At 41.1% G+C, this 15720-nt stretch overlaps 1 protein-coding gene across 7 annotated transcripts in view; it reads left to right on the forward strand.

Annotated features, from left to right (window-relative positions):
* cd276 (CD276 molecule) overlaps nt 1-15720 on the forward strand; it is a 344803-nt gene that overhangs the window by 2079 nt on the left and 327004 nt on the right. The window contains exon 1 of one of the 7 annotated variants that reach the window (XM_068015426.1): nt 13022-13109. The exons of the other annotated variants lie outside the window; for them this stretch is intronic. The gene's annotated coding sequence lies outside the window, so the exon portion shown is untranslated. Of the gene's footprint in view, nt 1-13021; nt 13110-15720 lie in introns of those variants that run through there. 7 annotated transcript variants of the gene reach the window in all.

Consider the following 15720-nt stretch of genomic DNA (forward strand, 5'->3'; position numbering starts at 1 on the left):
AGTCTAGTGAACCTTCATTGCACTCCCTCTATGGCAATAATATCCTGCCTAAGGTAAGGGGACCAAAACTGCATATGGTTCTCCAGGTTCTGTCTAACCAAAGTTCTATACAACTGAAGCAAGATTTCACTATTCCTGTACTCAAATCCTCTTGCGATAAAGGCTAACATACGATTAATCATCTTAATTGCTTGCTGCACCTGCATGTTAGCTTTCAGTGACTTATTGACAAGGACACCCAGGTCCCTTTCTACATGTACACTTTCTAATCTCTTACTATTTAAGTAATACTCTGCACATCTGTTCTTCCTACTAAAGTGGATAACTTCACATTTTTCCACATTATATTCCATCTGCTACGTTCTTGCCCACTCACTAAGTCTGTCCAAAACCCCTTGAAGCCGCTTTGTATCTTCCTCACAACACACGTTACCACTTAGTTTTGTGTTGTCCGTGAACTTGGAAATATTATGTTTGGTCCCCACATCCAAATCATTGATATAGATTGTGAACAGCTGGGGCCCTAGCACTGATCCCTACGGTACCCCCACTAGTCACAGCCTGTCAATGTGAGAATGACCTGTTTATTCCCACTCTCTCTTTTCTGCCTATTAACGATCCTTAATCTATGCCAGAATATTACCTCCTATTCCATGTGCTTTAAATTTGCTAACTAACCTCCTGTGGGGGACTTTAGCCAAGGCCTTTTGAAAATCCAAGTATACCACGTCCAACCAACTCCCCTTTATCAATTCTGTTAGTAACATCTTCGGGAAAAACTCCAACAGGTTCGTCAAATGTGATTTCCCATTTCATAAATCCATGTTGACTATGCCCAATCAGATCATTATTATCCATGTGTCCATTTATCACATCCTTTAGAATAGATTCATGCATTTTCCCAATGACTGATGTAAGTCTAACAGATCTGTAATTCCCTGTTTTCTCTCTCCTTCCCTTAAATAGTGGGATGACATTTGTGACCTTCCAATCTGCAGGAACCGCTCCAGAATCTATAGAATTTTGGAAGATTATCACCAATGCATCTGCTATCTCCATAGCTACCTCTTTCAACTCTCTGGGGTGTAGAATATCAGGTCCTGGGGACTTATCAACCTTCAGCCCATTAATTTCTTCAATACAACCTTACTAATACTAATTTCCTTCAATTTCTCATTCCTCCTAATCCCGTGGATCTTTAATTCTGGGAGATTTCTTGTATCTTCCTCAGTGAAGACAGACACAAAGTAATCATTTAGCTTCTCTGCCATTTCTCTATTTCCCATTGTAAATTCTCCTGACTCTGCCTGTAATGGACTGACATTTGTCTTAGCCAAACGTGTCCTTTTTACATACCGATAGAAGCTTTTACAGTCCATTCTTATATTTTTTGTTAGCTTGCATTCATATTCTATTCTCCCTTTCTTTATCAGTTTCTTGGTCCTCCTTTGCTGTATTCTAAAATCCTCCTAATTCTCTTATGTACGACTATTTCTGGCAACTTTATAGGCCTTTTCTTTTAATTTTAAACAATCCTTAACTTCCTTTGTTATCCACCGTTGACTGTCTTTACTTTTGAGGTTTTTGTGCCTTGCAGGAATGTGTAGTTGCTGTAAACTATGTAATATTTCTTTAAAGACTATCCATTGCCTATGTGCTGTCATACCTTTTAATGTATTTTCCCAATCCACCTCAGCCAATTTGCCCCTCATAACTTTTATAATTTCCTTTGTTCAAATGTAACACCTGGCTTGAGAGAACTACCTCACTCTCAAACATAATGAAAAATTCTATTATATTGTTGTCACTCATCCTTGAAGGTTCTTTTACAACAAGATTATTAATTAGCCCTTTCTCATTACATAATATTAGACGTAAAATAGCCTATTCTCTAGTCAGTTCCTCGATCTACTCTAGAAAACCATCCCGAACACACTTCAGAAACTCGTCCTCCACAGCATTAGTGCTCATTAGGTTTACCCAGTTTATATGCAGATTGAAATCACCTGTGATTACTCTAATCTCCTGATTAATGCCATGCCCCACACTACCACTCCTGTTTGGTGGCCTTCAAACAAGTTCTACCAATTTTTGCTGTTTCTTAGCTCCACCTGAACAGATTCCACAGTTTGTGCTTCCGATCTGAGTTCCTCCCTTTATTAATGTGCTGATCCCATCCCTTTATTATCAGTGCAACAACACTTCCTTTTCCTTTTTGCCTGTCCTTCCTAAATTTCATATCCTTGAATATTCAGTTTTCAGTCTTCACCCTGTAGCCACATTTCTGTTATGGCAATTCGATCATACCCATCATTTACCTCTAGTTGGGACTTTAAGTCGTCTAACTTGTTGGAATGCTGCATTCATTCAGGTGGAGTGCCCTTAACCTTGTCTTGACATTCTGCTTTCTAAGCTGAGTTGATGCTTGACTTTGTTTCACCTGCCTACATAGTCCTCGCCTTGTGGATGCACAAGTGACTCCGGCCACCGCTCGAGTTCCAAAAGCCAGAGCTCAAGCTTTTGCAGTTGGTGACACTTCCTGCAGATACGTTTGTCTCGGACAAGTGGCACGTCCATGACTTCCCACATACTGCAGGATGTACATTCCACTTGGCCGACTTGACCTGCCATAATGTAACTTTTTTAAAAAATGTTTTATTACAATGAGAAGTGAAATAACTTACCAGTTACTCACCAATCAACTTCCCCTGTACTGAAGAGGGAGGCAGCTATTGGAGACTGTAAAAAAAAAAAGGTAGAAGAAAGAAAGAAGCCCCTCCCTTAAGCACCCAACACCCACTGTGCACTCAAATTTATTTTCTTAACTGAAAGTCACCCTCTTTCCCAAACTCCCTCAATTACCAAGCTCCCTTCTTCACACTCTGCCTCCAGCAGCACTCAATGCAGACTGTTATCTGAAAAGGAAGAATGTGCAGGGCTACGGGGAGAAGACCGGGGAGTGGCACTAGGTAAACTGCTCTTTTGGAGAGCTGGTGCAGACACGATGGGCTGAATGGCTTCCTTCTGTGTTGTAACAATTCTGTGATCTGGTTATGAGGTGAAATTAAAGTACAGATCAGCCAGGATGTCATTGAATTGTGGGACAGGTTCAAGGGGCTGAATGGCTTAATCATGTTCCTGCGATATAAACACTTTATAAAAAAAAAAAAAATTTCTGATCAATCTCTAATCCATGACTCTGACTTGTTTGTACTATATAAGCACTATTAATCTTGTGGGCAACTTTGCCAGTCTCGCAATGGATCTTCATCCAGTGAAGTTCATACAGGACAGCAGTGCTTCTGCATAGCTGGTCTGTGCTTGCACACCGCAGGATTACAGACTTGCTCTAGGGCAGCCAATGTGTGCAGTTTGTTTGTCACTGTGGACTGCTTGGACCAGGGACATGAAGTGAAGCCGTCATTCCAAGGGATCACTGTTTCCCCATTGGCAAAGGCATTGCTGCTGTTGGCATTTCTGACATCATTTGCTGGCTTGTAGTGCAAAGGGGATGTTGCTCTTTCCAGTAGTAGTGGAATAAGTGGTCATCTGATTGTGCCTGTTGTCATGGTCCTGTATTTTTTTTCTCGGAATATGCGGTTTTCCTTTAAGGCTTGTAATGGATCAGTATTGCTTGAAGAACCAGCAAGCCTCAGGAGTTATAGCAAGGTGCATTTTCGTTGTTTGGAGACTGCGATTCAAAGGGTGCATTCTCGTTACCGCAGATATAGCCACTGCGAATGAGCCTGATGTGATACATTTGTTACAATTCAGTTTTGAACTGGCTGTTAGTGGAAGACAGTTTGTTCTAACACAACACACAGAACAAAGACACAGACAGCTGTAATGAACACACCTGAAAAGAGCTCTCAACCATTTAAACTGAAGGAAGAGAATTTTTAGTCTGCTTAATTATTATATCAAAATTCTAAGAAAAAGTCAAGCCCAAAACAGAGATCTCTGGTAATTTAAATTGAAGAAAGGGAAGTTAGACTGTGACTATCTTTTATCCCTTAAACTCTAAAGTCAGATTGATTCTGTTGAAAGTGTTTGCAAGTCGTTAATTGTTGAAATTTGCTGGAGAAGGAAAGCAACATTCTGTGAAGACTTCGAGAAACGTTGGACTGTAAATTTGCAAGGACTCTAAATTTTTTTCTATTTTAAATGTTGTTTATATCTTTGTAGTGTTTAAGAATTTAGTTCTTCTAATTTAAGAGTTAATTTATTGATTTAAAGACACCTGGTTTGGTTAGCCTCATTCGAGGGTTAATAGATGGTACAATTTGGCTGGGTCTTTCTTTAATTTGGAAAGTTTTTAAATCATATGTTAGCCGATCTATGGAACAACGGGATTGAATTAACAGTGCGTTAGTCCCACCACAATCAGAATCGTATATTTTAGTTTAGTTAGTTTAGTTTAGAGATACAGCACTGAAACAGGCCCTTCGGCCCACCGAGTCTGTGCCGACCAACAACCACCCATTTATACTAATCCTACACTAATTCCATATTCTTACCACATCCCCACCTGTCCCTATATTTCCCTACCTCCTACCTATACTAGGGGCAATTTATAATGGCCAATTAACCTATCAACCAGCAAGTCTTTGGCATGTGGGAGGAAACCGGAGCACCCGGAGGAAACCCACGCAGACACAGGGAGAACTTGCAAACTCCACACAGGCAGTACCCAGAATTGAACCCGGGTCGCTGGAGCTCTGAGGCTGCGGTGCTAACCACTGCACCACTGTGCCGCCCATAAATGTCTTTTATATGCCAGTCCCAACCTTGTATTTTGCAGCTACTGCAGAATCGTTGTTTAATATATGCATATATGTATATTAAGAAAAGCTTTCTATGGCTATTCTATTTGTTACACCTGTACTTATATTCCCTCCCCGGAAAATAGCATAGGATGGCCTCACATCAACAGGTTTCTCCCCTGACATCCAAACAGGTCAATCCCAACCAATCTTGCCTGAGTATAGTGACCAGGCAGTCTCCCATGTGTAGCATCATCCTAACTTCAATGATGAACAGCACAATACAGAAGTTGTAGCGTGCCCTACATAAAAACAGTCTGTTGCAAAGTGGTCAGGGAGATGTATGGTAGTTTTAAAGGTGCTATCTCAGCATTTGTGCAAAAACTGCATGAAATCGTCAGCTTAGTCTGAGGAGAGTTTCTAAAAGACAACTTCTGTAAATCCAAAATAAAAACAGAAACTGCATCAAATACGCAGCAGGTCTGGCAGCATCCGTGGAAGGAGAAACAGAGCCAACACCCCAGGTCCATAACCCCCCGCCAGAACTGGCAAAGGCCAGAAATATAACAGGCCCCGAGCAAGTGAGGAGGAGGGGAGGGGGGGGGAGAACAAACGAGAATGGTATCTATGATAGGGCAGAGGGCAGACATCTTTATCATTTAACCTCTCCCACCCTCTGCCCTATCATAGACCTTTTGTTCTCTCTTTTCCCCCCCCCCCCCCACCCGCCCAAAGCCCACCACACCTCCAACCCTTGCCAGCCCCGACGAAAGGCCACAGACCCGAAACGTCAACTCTGCTTCCCCCTCCACAGATGCCGCCAGACTGGCTGTGCACTTCCAGCTTTAGTTCAGGTTTCCAGCAAACACAGTATTTTGCTTTTATTCTGCAAATCCAAATCGTTGTCATGGCCTGAGCCTCAGAGAACGAGACTGCAGTGACCAGCAGTGTGTCTATTACTCTGCCCACTTATTGCTTTCTGAGGTGTCACTATTGCATCAGCTGCTTTTCAGATGTGAGTGGGTAATACAGTTTCCAGTGAAGACAGAATTGTTCATTTGGACAGAAACAAAAGTGAACCACAACCATCCCTGACCACCCACATTTAAAATCTAACTTTAGATGTCATTGCAACCCGGTTAGCGTCCCAGTATTCGAAACCTGGATTCACAATCATACTGAAAATAAAGCTTGCGATGGAAGCTACTTCAAAGAGTCAACGTCAATTGAATGTAACCCGATTTGCCTGTGACCATATTAAGCTGCACTGACTTTCACACATGTCACGCACAGCCACACAAGCATAAAGTGCACTGCAATTTGAAGTACAGCTGATAAGATCAGAGATCTCACCACAAGACTCAGCATACAACAATATGGGAAACCCCAAACAGCTCGGCAGCTTGAACAAGGATCAATACCTTCTGACAGCATCGTCTCTCTGAAATAACTGGAGAAACAAATTTTGGGGGCTTTGACAGGAGTGGTCGGTTGTAACACTGTGTATGCTAGGTGTGTTATTGTTATGGTATTGCAGCAGTAACTTTTTGCAAAGTCTGACTATTGAGATACTTGAAGTTATAGCTGCTGCATCACATCCAGCCTGCAAAGTGCATAATGGCAGATATTGTGCCCTAAATGGTACACCTTTTAAAAAAGCATTTGAGTTTGTCTGCTGGCTGAGCAGATGAACACACCATGCCCATATGATGACAGCATAAAGACAAGGAAGATTTGATTCTTGATCCATACTGAATTGGTCTATCGGGGACGTGATGGGACCATGACTGGGTTTACTGCCCACTGGGTTGTAGGAAATACAAAATTAGCTGGCCTTTCCCATCTCTTTTTTCATTATCCCTATGTGTGTAGAGTGCAAGCGTGTGAATATTGGACGAAGAATGAACTGGGTTTGTTTGTGTAGGTCCTTATTGGTGGAATGACCAATAGGGCATGGTACTGGAAGGTTATGGGCACCAATGGAATCTGACTGTGAAAGCCACCACTTATTGGGAGTGTGCAGAAGATGATTTTGAGGTTAAAAAAACAGACATTTTGAATTTGGATGAATATAGTTCAACAACTACTTACATTTAAATAGCGCATTTAACAGAATAAAATGTTCCAAGGTGCTTAACGAGTGATATCAATTTTAAAAAACCTTTTTTGACTTTGATCCATGGAAGGAAAAATCAGGAACGACGACTGCAAGCTTGATCAGAGGTAAGTTTTTAGAAGCGTCTTAAAAGAGAGAACGATTAGAGGGACGGAGAGGTTTAGGGAGGGAATTCCAGAGTTTAGGCCCAAGGCAGACAGGGCCCTTAGCTGTGGCATGATCAAAATTAGGGATGTGCTGGAGACCAGAATTAGAGGAGTGCAGAGATCTCAAAGGTTTATCGGGCTGGAGAAGGCCATGGAGAGTTTTGAAAACAACGATGAGAACATTTGTATGTCCTTCCAAACTACCCCAAAACCTTGTTTTAGGTATAATTATGGCAGGTTATATGATACTTCATATTACTGCCTACAAATCTTTCCCTTTGTTTCATTTCTTCCATTCCATAGTTTTAAAAACTTATTAATACTGATCTTGGCCAAAGGAAAGTTAAAATTCAGCAGGCATGCTGCTTCTGACCTGCAGGCAGCCTGTTGATCTAGAATGTTGATTTTGAAAAGTAAGGGAGACAGTGCAAGCCCATGCATGTTATGTGCACCATCTGCAGCCTTTTTTATTTAGAGATACAGCACTGAAACAGGCCCTTTGGCCCACCGAGTCTGTGCCGACCAACAACCACCCATTTATACTAACCCTACAGTAATCCCATATTCCCTATCACCTTCCTACACTAGGGGCAATTTACAACGGCCAATTTACCTATCACCTGCAAGTCTTTGGATGTGGGAGGAAACCGGAGCACCCGGCGAAAACCCACGCAGACACAGGGAAAACTTGCAAACTTGCAAAAGCATTAGTACCCAGTGCTAATAACTGATGCAGCAGCTCACTGGTGTAAACTGGGTAAGTCTACTAATCTGGTGGCAGACCTCAAACTGCAGTGTGGGCAAATGATTGGTACTTGAGGTGGAAGAACAAGACATGCAGCTGATTTTGCTAGTTTCTGTGTTAAGTGGCTGGCCACGTCATGTTGCGACAGAGGTATATTAACCAAGCTCTATTGTAAGACTCAGTTATGCTTTTCAGTGTGAGACTGGATTTTTGGATGCTTTAGCCTGGCATTCTTATGCAAATATACCACATATTGAAACTATTAATTTGAATGCACAATAGTCATGGAGACTGCCCATTGCAGAGTTGATATTTTTTCCACTCTCTGAAGTTGGTTCTGAGGCCTCTGATGTTGCTTTGATACACTCCTCTTCATGCATGTGTATATGTTTTGCACATTCGACTTGTGTCCTGCTTCCTATCTGAGTTCAGGAAAACCAGGGGTTCATGTTACCACCTGTAAATTTGAAGTTGGGCACAAGTGCCCAGAGTTTCACTCTTCATCCTGGAGTGTGCTGTGGAGGTGGATTGGCAATCTTGTGTATTTATACTATCACAGAAGTGCCAGTATATCTGCATCCTGAACAATGTTACACTGTCATTCTTAAAATGCATTTCATTACAATGCAAAATAAAATAGAAACTGGGGAAAAAAACACAACATTTTTTTACATTCATGCCCCCATTCACTCTACAGAATTTTCTTTGTACCATTGCCATCTATTTTACATGGTTAAATTCATGACAAAGCATCGGCGATAACATTTCCCGGAAATATGTACAATTTTCAAATGTTAGGGCTGTGCCAACAAACTCCATCTAAATGTTCTAGCATTTTGTTTTTTAAATTTTTCCACAAACGTTAATGGGTTATGGTCAGTGTATATTAGTGTTCCTTTGTAGTCTTGGCGGGCATATACTTCGAAATGTTGGAGAGCCAACAAAAGTCCTAATGTTTCTTTTTCCACAGTAGAATACCCTTTTTAATGGCAATTTAGTTTTCTTGAAAAGTACCCTACTGGTCTCTCCATGTCCAATTTGTCATCCTGCAATAGGACTGCATCAACGCCCAGGTTGCTAGCATCGATCGCTATTCTAAAAGGTTTAGCAAAATTTGGAGCAGCCAACACTGGTTCATTAAGTAAGATTGCCTTTAGTTTTTCAAAAAGCTGTCTGGCATTTATCTGACTATACTACTTTGTTTTTCTTTTTTGTAGCAAATCAATTAATGGAGCAGCCACAGTGCTAAAATTCCATACAAATTTCCTGTTCAAAAAAACCCCCACACACATCCCTAAAAACCTCATTATTTCCTGTTTAGAGTTAGAGGTACGTTACTCTTGCTTTTCCAAATTCACTTTTTTCCAGATTTATCACTAAGTCCACTGCTTGTAGTTTTTAGCTAGCTTAAGTGTTCTTGCCAAGTGTTACTGTATATCAGTACATCATCGAGATACACTACACAGTTGGGAACACAGGCTACCGCCTGATTCATTAATCTTTGAAAAGTGGCTGGGGCATTTTTTTTTGAGCCTGAATGGCATCACTTGGCACTGATAAAGACGGTCAGGTGTTAGAAAAGCTGATATCTCTTTGACGCGAGGATTCAAAGGAACTTGCCAGTATCCCTTTTAACAAGTTGATCACGGTAAGAAACCTAGCACTGCCCACTCTGTCATTACAGTCTTCTAGACGAGGAATTGGGTAGGAGTCTACCTTCGTTACTGCATTGACTTTTCTGTTGTCTATGCAAAGTTGGGCCGATCCACCAGGTTTAGGCATCAAGACCACCGGCAAGTTCTTGGCTCACTTGAGTCTTTCCTCCAGCATGCATTGGATCTCTGCTTTTACTTGGGCCTGTCTGTCTGGACCTAAGTGGCAAGGATGTTGTTTTAAAGGATTGGTTTCCTCTGTACCCGCATCACGTGTCGCTAAGGTTGCACGTCTCGGCTTATCCCTACAGACTCTTTTAAATGTTGTGAAGAGCCTGGTTAGGTCGTCTTGTTGTTTTGCCTCTAAGTGCAAAGGCATGTTGCCCAATTTTCCTAGCCATTCTGTATTCACTAATCTGATAGTTGGAGGTTCAATCTGAGAATTGTCTCGGCCTCCTTCTGCCTCATCCTTATGTCCTTTTCTTTCCCAACTGTCGTGATTATCTGACATACCTCTACTGGCTTATCCTCCTCTCTGCAATACTGTTGCTTTAACATACTGATGTGACACAACTGGTGGTTCTTCCAGTGATTGGAGTGTCAATCAAGTAATCTACCTTGCCCTCTCTTTTGATCACTCGACATGGGTCACTGAACTGTGCTTTTAAGAGTTCCCTCTGTAACAGTAACAATGCCAATACTTCATCCCCAGGTTGAAAATTGCAGAACTTTGCATTATTGTCTGCCTATTTTTTCATATTGGCTTGGGATGCTTTCAGGTGTTCTAGAGTCCTACAAAACTACTTTACATCTTTTGTAAGGCCTGGCCAGTAGTAATGTTGGCTTACATGTGATTTGGTCTTCCGAATTGCCCTATATCCTGCTAAAGGAATGTCATGTGCTAACCTGAATAATCCCTGGTGATATTTAAGTGGTACCACTATCTGTTTAACAACTGACCCGTCTTCGTCCACAGGTCTATGAGACAGTCACCATTTCCTACTCAAAGCCCCCGTCTTCCATATAATAGCCTTCTAGAACTCCTTTTGCCTCAGCTTCTGTCAGGGCTGTCTGTGCTATTCTATGTATCTCTGTATCAGCTTGCTGTGCTGCAATTATAGAAGATCTGTTAAACATCTCATTTGGATTATCTAAATCCCCAAATAAGATTTCAGATACTCTATCTGTTGGTGGTTCCACTTTTATCTCTGACAGTGGATCCTGTTTATCCATTGCTGGAGTGACTACACATGCAAGAATTATTCTTGGAACTTGTTCCTGTAATTGTTCTGCTTCCCTAACTTCACTTGGTTCCTCTGTAATTAGAAGAGAAACTGATTCTTTTGATCCGGTTAACCCATTTTCTAGGAATAGATCAATTCCCTCTTCTGGCAAACTGTGGACAACCCCTACAGTTACCATCCCAGATATTAAGTCTCTCTCTAGGCGTACTTTATACAAAGATATGGCTACATACTCCCCGCCAATTCCATTAACTAAAATTTTAGCTTTCAAGGCACTGTCCCCAGCAAGAGAGTTTGGGTTGCTCCTATATCCCTGAATATAATAGGTTTTCCTGCCTCACTTAAAGGATATGGAGTTACTTTCCTCTTTGATAAAAATGCATTATAACTTTTGGCTATCTTATTCTTTAGTTTTTGTATCCGGTTTTACAGCTACCCTTAAAGTTATAGCCTTGTCTGCTATACTCAGTTAGTCTTTTCCTCTGCATTAGCTTTGTGTACCTCGACAAGTCCTATGGGTTTACCTCACAATTTCCAGCATTCTGAACGAAGATGACCCATTTTCTGGCAATGATAACACTTTGGCTTGCGAACCTCACTTCTACCCTCAGCACCTGCCTTTTCTGGCCTGAGGAGGTGCTCCTGAGGCATTCCCAGCTGTTCGTTCTTGTCCCCGGCTACTTGCCTTCCTTTCACACTCCCACTTTCTATTCTCCTCTGGTTTTTAGTGGTGACGGACAAAAGGTTTTGGCTTATTCAGAAGTTCAAAATTATCAATTTCCGCTGCTTGTCTAGCTTTCAAAACTTTGAGGTTATCTACATGAGTTCTCACTACTGAAGGAATTGCATTTTAAAACTCTTCCAAAAGAATCCATTCTCGAAAGGTTCTTGCGTGTGGTTTCCATCTTTAATGCCTGTATCCAATAGTCAAAATTAATTAGCTTCATCCTCTCAAATTCTACATAGATCTGCCCAGCCAATCTCCATAAGTTCTGAAACTCCTGACTGTGAGCTTCAGGGACTAACTCGTATGTAGCGAGAATAGACTTTTTTGCCATCTCATAATCTGTAGAAGCCTCCTCAGGAAGTATGGCATAAACTTCATGAGCTCTGCCTAACAACCTGCTTTGCATAAGCAGTGCCCAGCTTTCCTTTGGCCATTTCATCTGTTTGGCTATTTTTTCAAAAGATATGAAAAATGCCTCTATGTCCCTTTCCTCAAACTTAGGAAGAGCTTGTATAAATTTTAACAGCTTTTCGCAGGGTCCTGGGCTGCTTTCAGATTCTTCCTGACATGAATTTTCCTTGGAGTCAAGACCAAGTTCTATCTCTCTTAACCTAAATACCCTCTTTCTCCCTTTCCTCTTTTTCATGTTCAAGTTTTATCATTTCTAACTGAATCTTGGCTAATTCTACTGTATCACTCTCTGACTTAGTATCTTCCTGTTCCTCCTCCTCCTTCTGATTTTAAATGTTGGTCTATTACATCAAATATCTCTGCTTTTTTAACCACCTGATTTGAACTCTGACCCCATTTTTGCTACCAGATCTTTAAGTTTATTCTTAGTTCAAGTTGTCAAGTCACTGAGGGATACATTCTCCTTTCCCAGAAACATTGCAGCAACTGCTAATGCCATTCTGTTTGTAGAGACTGTACCTTATTACACAAGAAACCTGGTTCCTTTTATTTTTATCTTTGAAATTATTACTCCCCTTATAATTCATGTAATTGGCATTAGATTTGGATCCTGACAATCGAGCACCCCAATTAATATGATCCCAGATGCGAGAGCAATTCATGTGATCCCAGAGACGAGCAATTACATAGAACATAGAACATAGAACATTACAGCGCAGTACAGGCCCTTCTAATATGAAGCCAGACGCAAGACTCCAATTTGTATCTTATCCCAGAGATGAACCCCCAATTAATATGTTACAACCAAGGCTGGAACAATGCACTGTCAGTTCAGTCCCATCACTCCATAGGTCACAGCATATTATTAAAGTTTTCCCACCCAGTTTGACCGTAAAACAGTCAAATTGAACACTTTATTAACCCACCGAATTTAAAAAAAAATACACTAAAGCAAGTATCTTTAAACCACAATAAATTAACTATTTATTAATAAACTAAATCTTAACACTATTATAAATTTATGTCCAAAGACCTTATAACTTATTTTAACCTAACTCCCCCATTCTCTCACACAGTTTCAAAAACTAACAATTAACTGGTTTTTAAAAATGGTGTTTGTTTCTTAATAAATAAATAACTAAGTCTTTGAGTTACATTCTTGGTTGTTCTAATCTGGACATCTCATCAATCAGATGCCACTTGAAGTCTCCACATGAATTTGATGAACAGTCTTTACTTGATATTCGTTCAAAGCACTTCGATGCAGCAAGAATCACCCAATTCTTTCAACACGGAGTATAACAGGTTTTTATATGGATTTTAAAATTGGTAGTCTTGCAGTTGAAACTTTACTGTGAATTCCAGAAAATGCAGTCAGTCAAGAGAGAGTCAATCTTGAAGCAAAGACTTCTTAAATTGGAAGTAATGAAAAGGAGTTTTGCTACTTCCAGCAACACGCATGTTCTCTTCAAAAGGGTTTTTTTTCTTCTTAGGCAATTAACACAGCCTGTGGCTCATTGTAGAATTTCTGCTGAGAGAATTCTCTTCCTTCAAGGCAAGCATGCTTCGCTGGTGTTTCTCTCTAGTTCAAACCGGTTGAAGCTGGTTTTTACACTGTTAAAAGTTACAGTACACCATGTGATGTCCCCACTCTCCTGCTGTGGCCTAGGGAACAGGTGCAGCTATGGCACACTTTTTAAACAGTGTCTTAAAGGCACGCTGTTTTAATCAGAGGAGAAAAAAAATTGTTCTGAGACACTATCAAGTGTGCGGGCAGACATTGACTACTTGTGCAAGCAAAAACAATGTTAAGTACATGTAGAAAGGGATTATTTTGTTTTAAATTGGACTATTTTGATGTCATTAGGTTGACTATACACTTTTTTTATATAAAGATTTATTATCCCCATGTCCGTGGCTGAATCAATAATTTTGTCAAATGTCCTTCGTGAGACATGTTGGTGCCTATTCCTGAGCTTCACCATGTCCGTTCATTTCGATAACTGGTGAACAGTGAGCAAATGACCATTATTTCAAGATACCCATAACTGGTGGGTGAGTGTAACCGGCAGCATGTACTCAGTAAAATCAGCCCCATACTGGCCGTCCCTACTAGTGAAGAAAATCTATTTTGAGTGCGATACTGGAGGACCTCATTTACTTAAAGCCATACTTGGCCCATCTGCCCTCTAAGGTGGATATACAAGATCCCATGGCAAAAGAAGAGCAGGGGGAGTTCTCCCTGGTATCCTGGCCAATATTTATCCCCCAACCATAATCACTAGTTGAATGGTATCCTTCCATCTACGAGATGATGGGAATGCAGCCTAGGAACTTTGGTGAGGTCAGATGAGATCATCTATTGCAGTTGAAGGGTGAAGTGCCCTCTCCATTTGTTTTTTTGGCTGCATAGCCTGAGCAGGATGTTGAGACGCTGACTTGCCCTGCATCTGCAACTCCGTCTCTACCTTCTGGACTGAATCCAGAGGAAGGGCGGAAGCCCCTACATCTGGAGCCCACTTAGTCAACCATAATCAATGAAACAGATCATCTGGTCATTTTCTCATTGCAACATGGTGGAGCTGGCTGTTTGCAAGTTGGCTGCCGTGTTTCCTACATTACAACAGTGACTACGCTTCAAAAGTACTTCATTGGTTGTAAAGTGCTTTGGGTTGTTCTGAGGTTGTGCTAGGTGCCATATAAGGGTAGAGCTGCTGACACAACCTCCGTGCTGGTTCCACGTGTCTTTCCTTCCATTAGTTCAACAAAGTTTGAACCTACAGTAACCGCAGCAATTCGGACTCTGTTAATCCTGGAGCAGTATCTGATGGCACTGTTGTCAGTTGGATTAACTGGTTTATTTTGCTGTATGTTTGAGAATACTGCAGAATTTTCATTCAGCAATATGTGTTCCCACTCCTGATTGCCTTAAAGCATCCCCTATAGAAGTGCATGTGTGTAGGTGTCAGATAACTTGTATTTATATAGTGCCTTTAACATAGTAAAATTTCAAGGTGCTTCACAGGAGCATTATTGGTCACTCCTTGACACTGAGACACATTAGGACAGGTGACCAGAAGCTCGGTCAGAGAGGTAGGTTTTAAGAAATAAAAGCAGAAAGTGCTGGAAATACTCCGATCAGGCAGCATCTGTGGCGAGAGAAGTAGAGTTAACGCTTCAGGTCACCGGCCTGAAACGTTAACTCTGATTCTTTCTCCACAGATGCTGCTTGACCTGCTGAGTATTTCCAGAACTTTCTGTTTTATTTCAGATTTCCAGCATCTGCAGTGTTTTGATTTTTTAAGTGCGTTTTAAGCGTCTTAAAGATGGAGAAAGAGGTGGAGAGCTTTAGTGAAGAAATTTCAGTGCTTAGGACCTAGGCAGCTAAAAATACTGCTAATGGTGGAGATGAATAAATTGGGGAAAGCACAAAGAGGCCAGAATTGGAGGAATGCAGAGTTCTTGGTGAGTTGCAGACTGGAGGAGATTAGAGATACGGAATGAGGAAACGTTTGGGATGGCTGTGATGCCTCAGTTGGAAACTTTTTTGACGTTTACTCTGAAGGATATTTGGGCAAGGTACTATAGAGCTGTACCCCAGTTTAAAAAAAAAAGCTATGTTTGCTGACAACACAACCACTAGGTGGCGCAGTACTTGCACATGTGCAAATGCAGGCTCTTCAACTGGAATGTCAGTGTCTGCAATGTTCAGGCAGCTGCCAGGATTAAAGATGGCGCTGCTCAATTTATCACAGGAAATGCTTATGGTTAGATCATTTGAGCAAACTAACCTTACATTAAGTTGGTTGGAAGCCCAGTAATATGCTACTAAGTAGAACCCTCAGATCCATTTAGTATTCCATTAATCCTATTAAATACAAAAGGAATTTTATGTTTATCTTCCAATGGAAATTCA

Source organism: Heterodontus francisci, chromosome 35, assembly GCF_036365525.1.
Source record: "Heterodontus francisci isolate sHetFra1 chromosome 35, sHetFra1.hap1, whole genome shotgun sequence".
In the NCBI taxonomy this organism is placed as follows: domain Eukaryota; kingdom Metazoa; phylum Chordata; class Chondrichthyes; order Heterodontiformes; family Heterodontidae; genus Heterodontus; species Heterodontus francisci.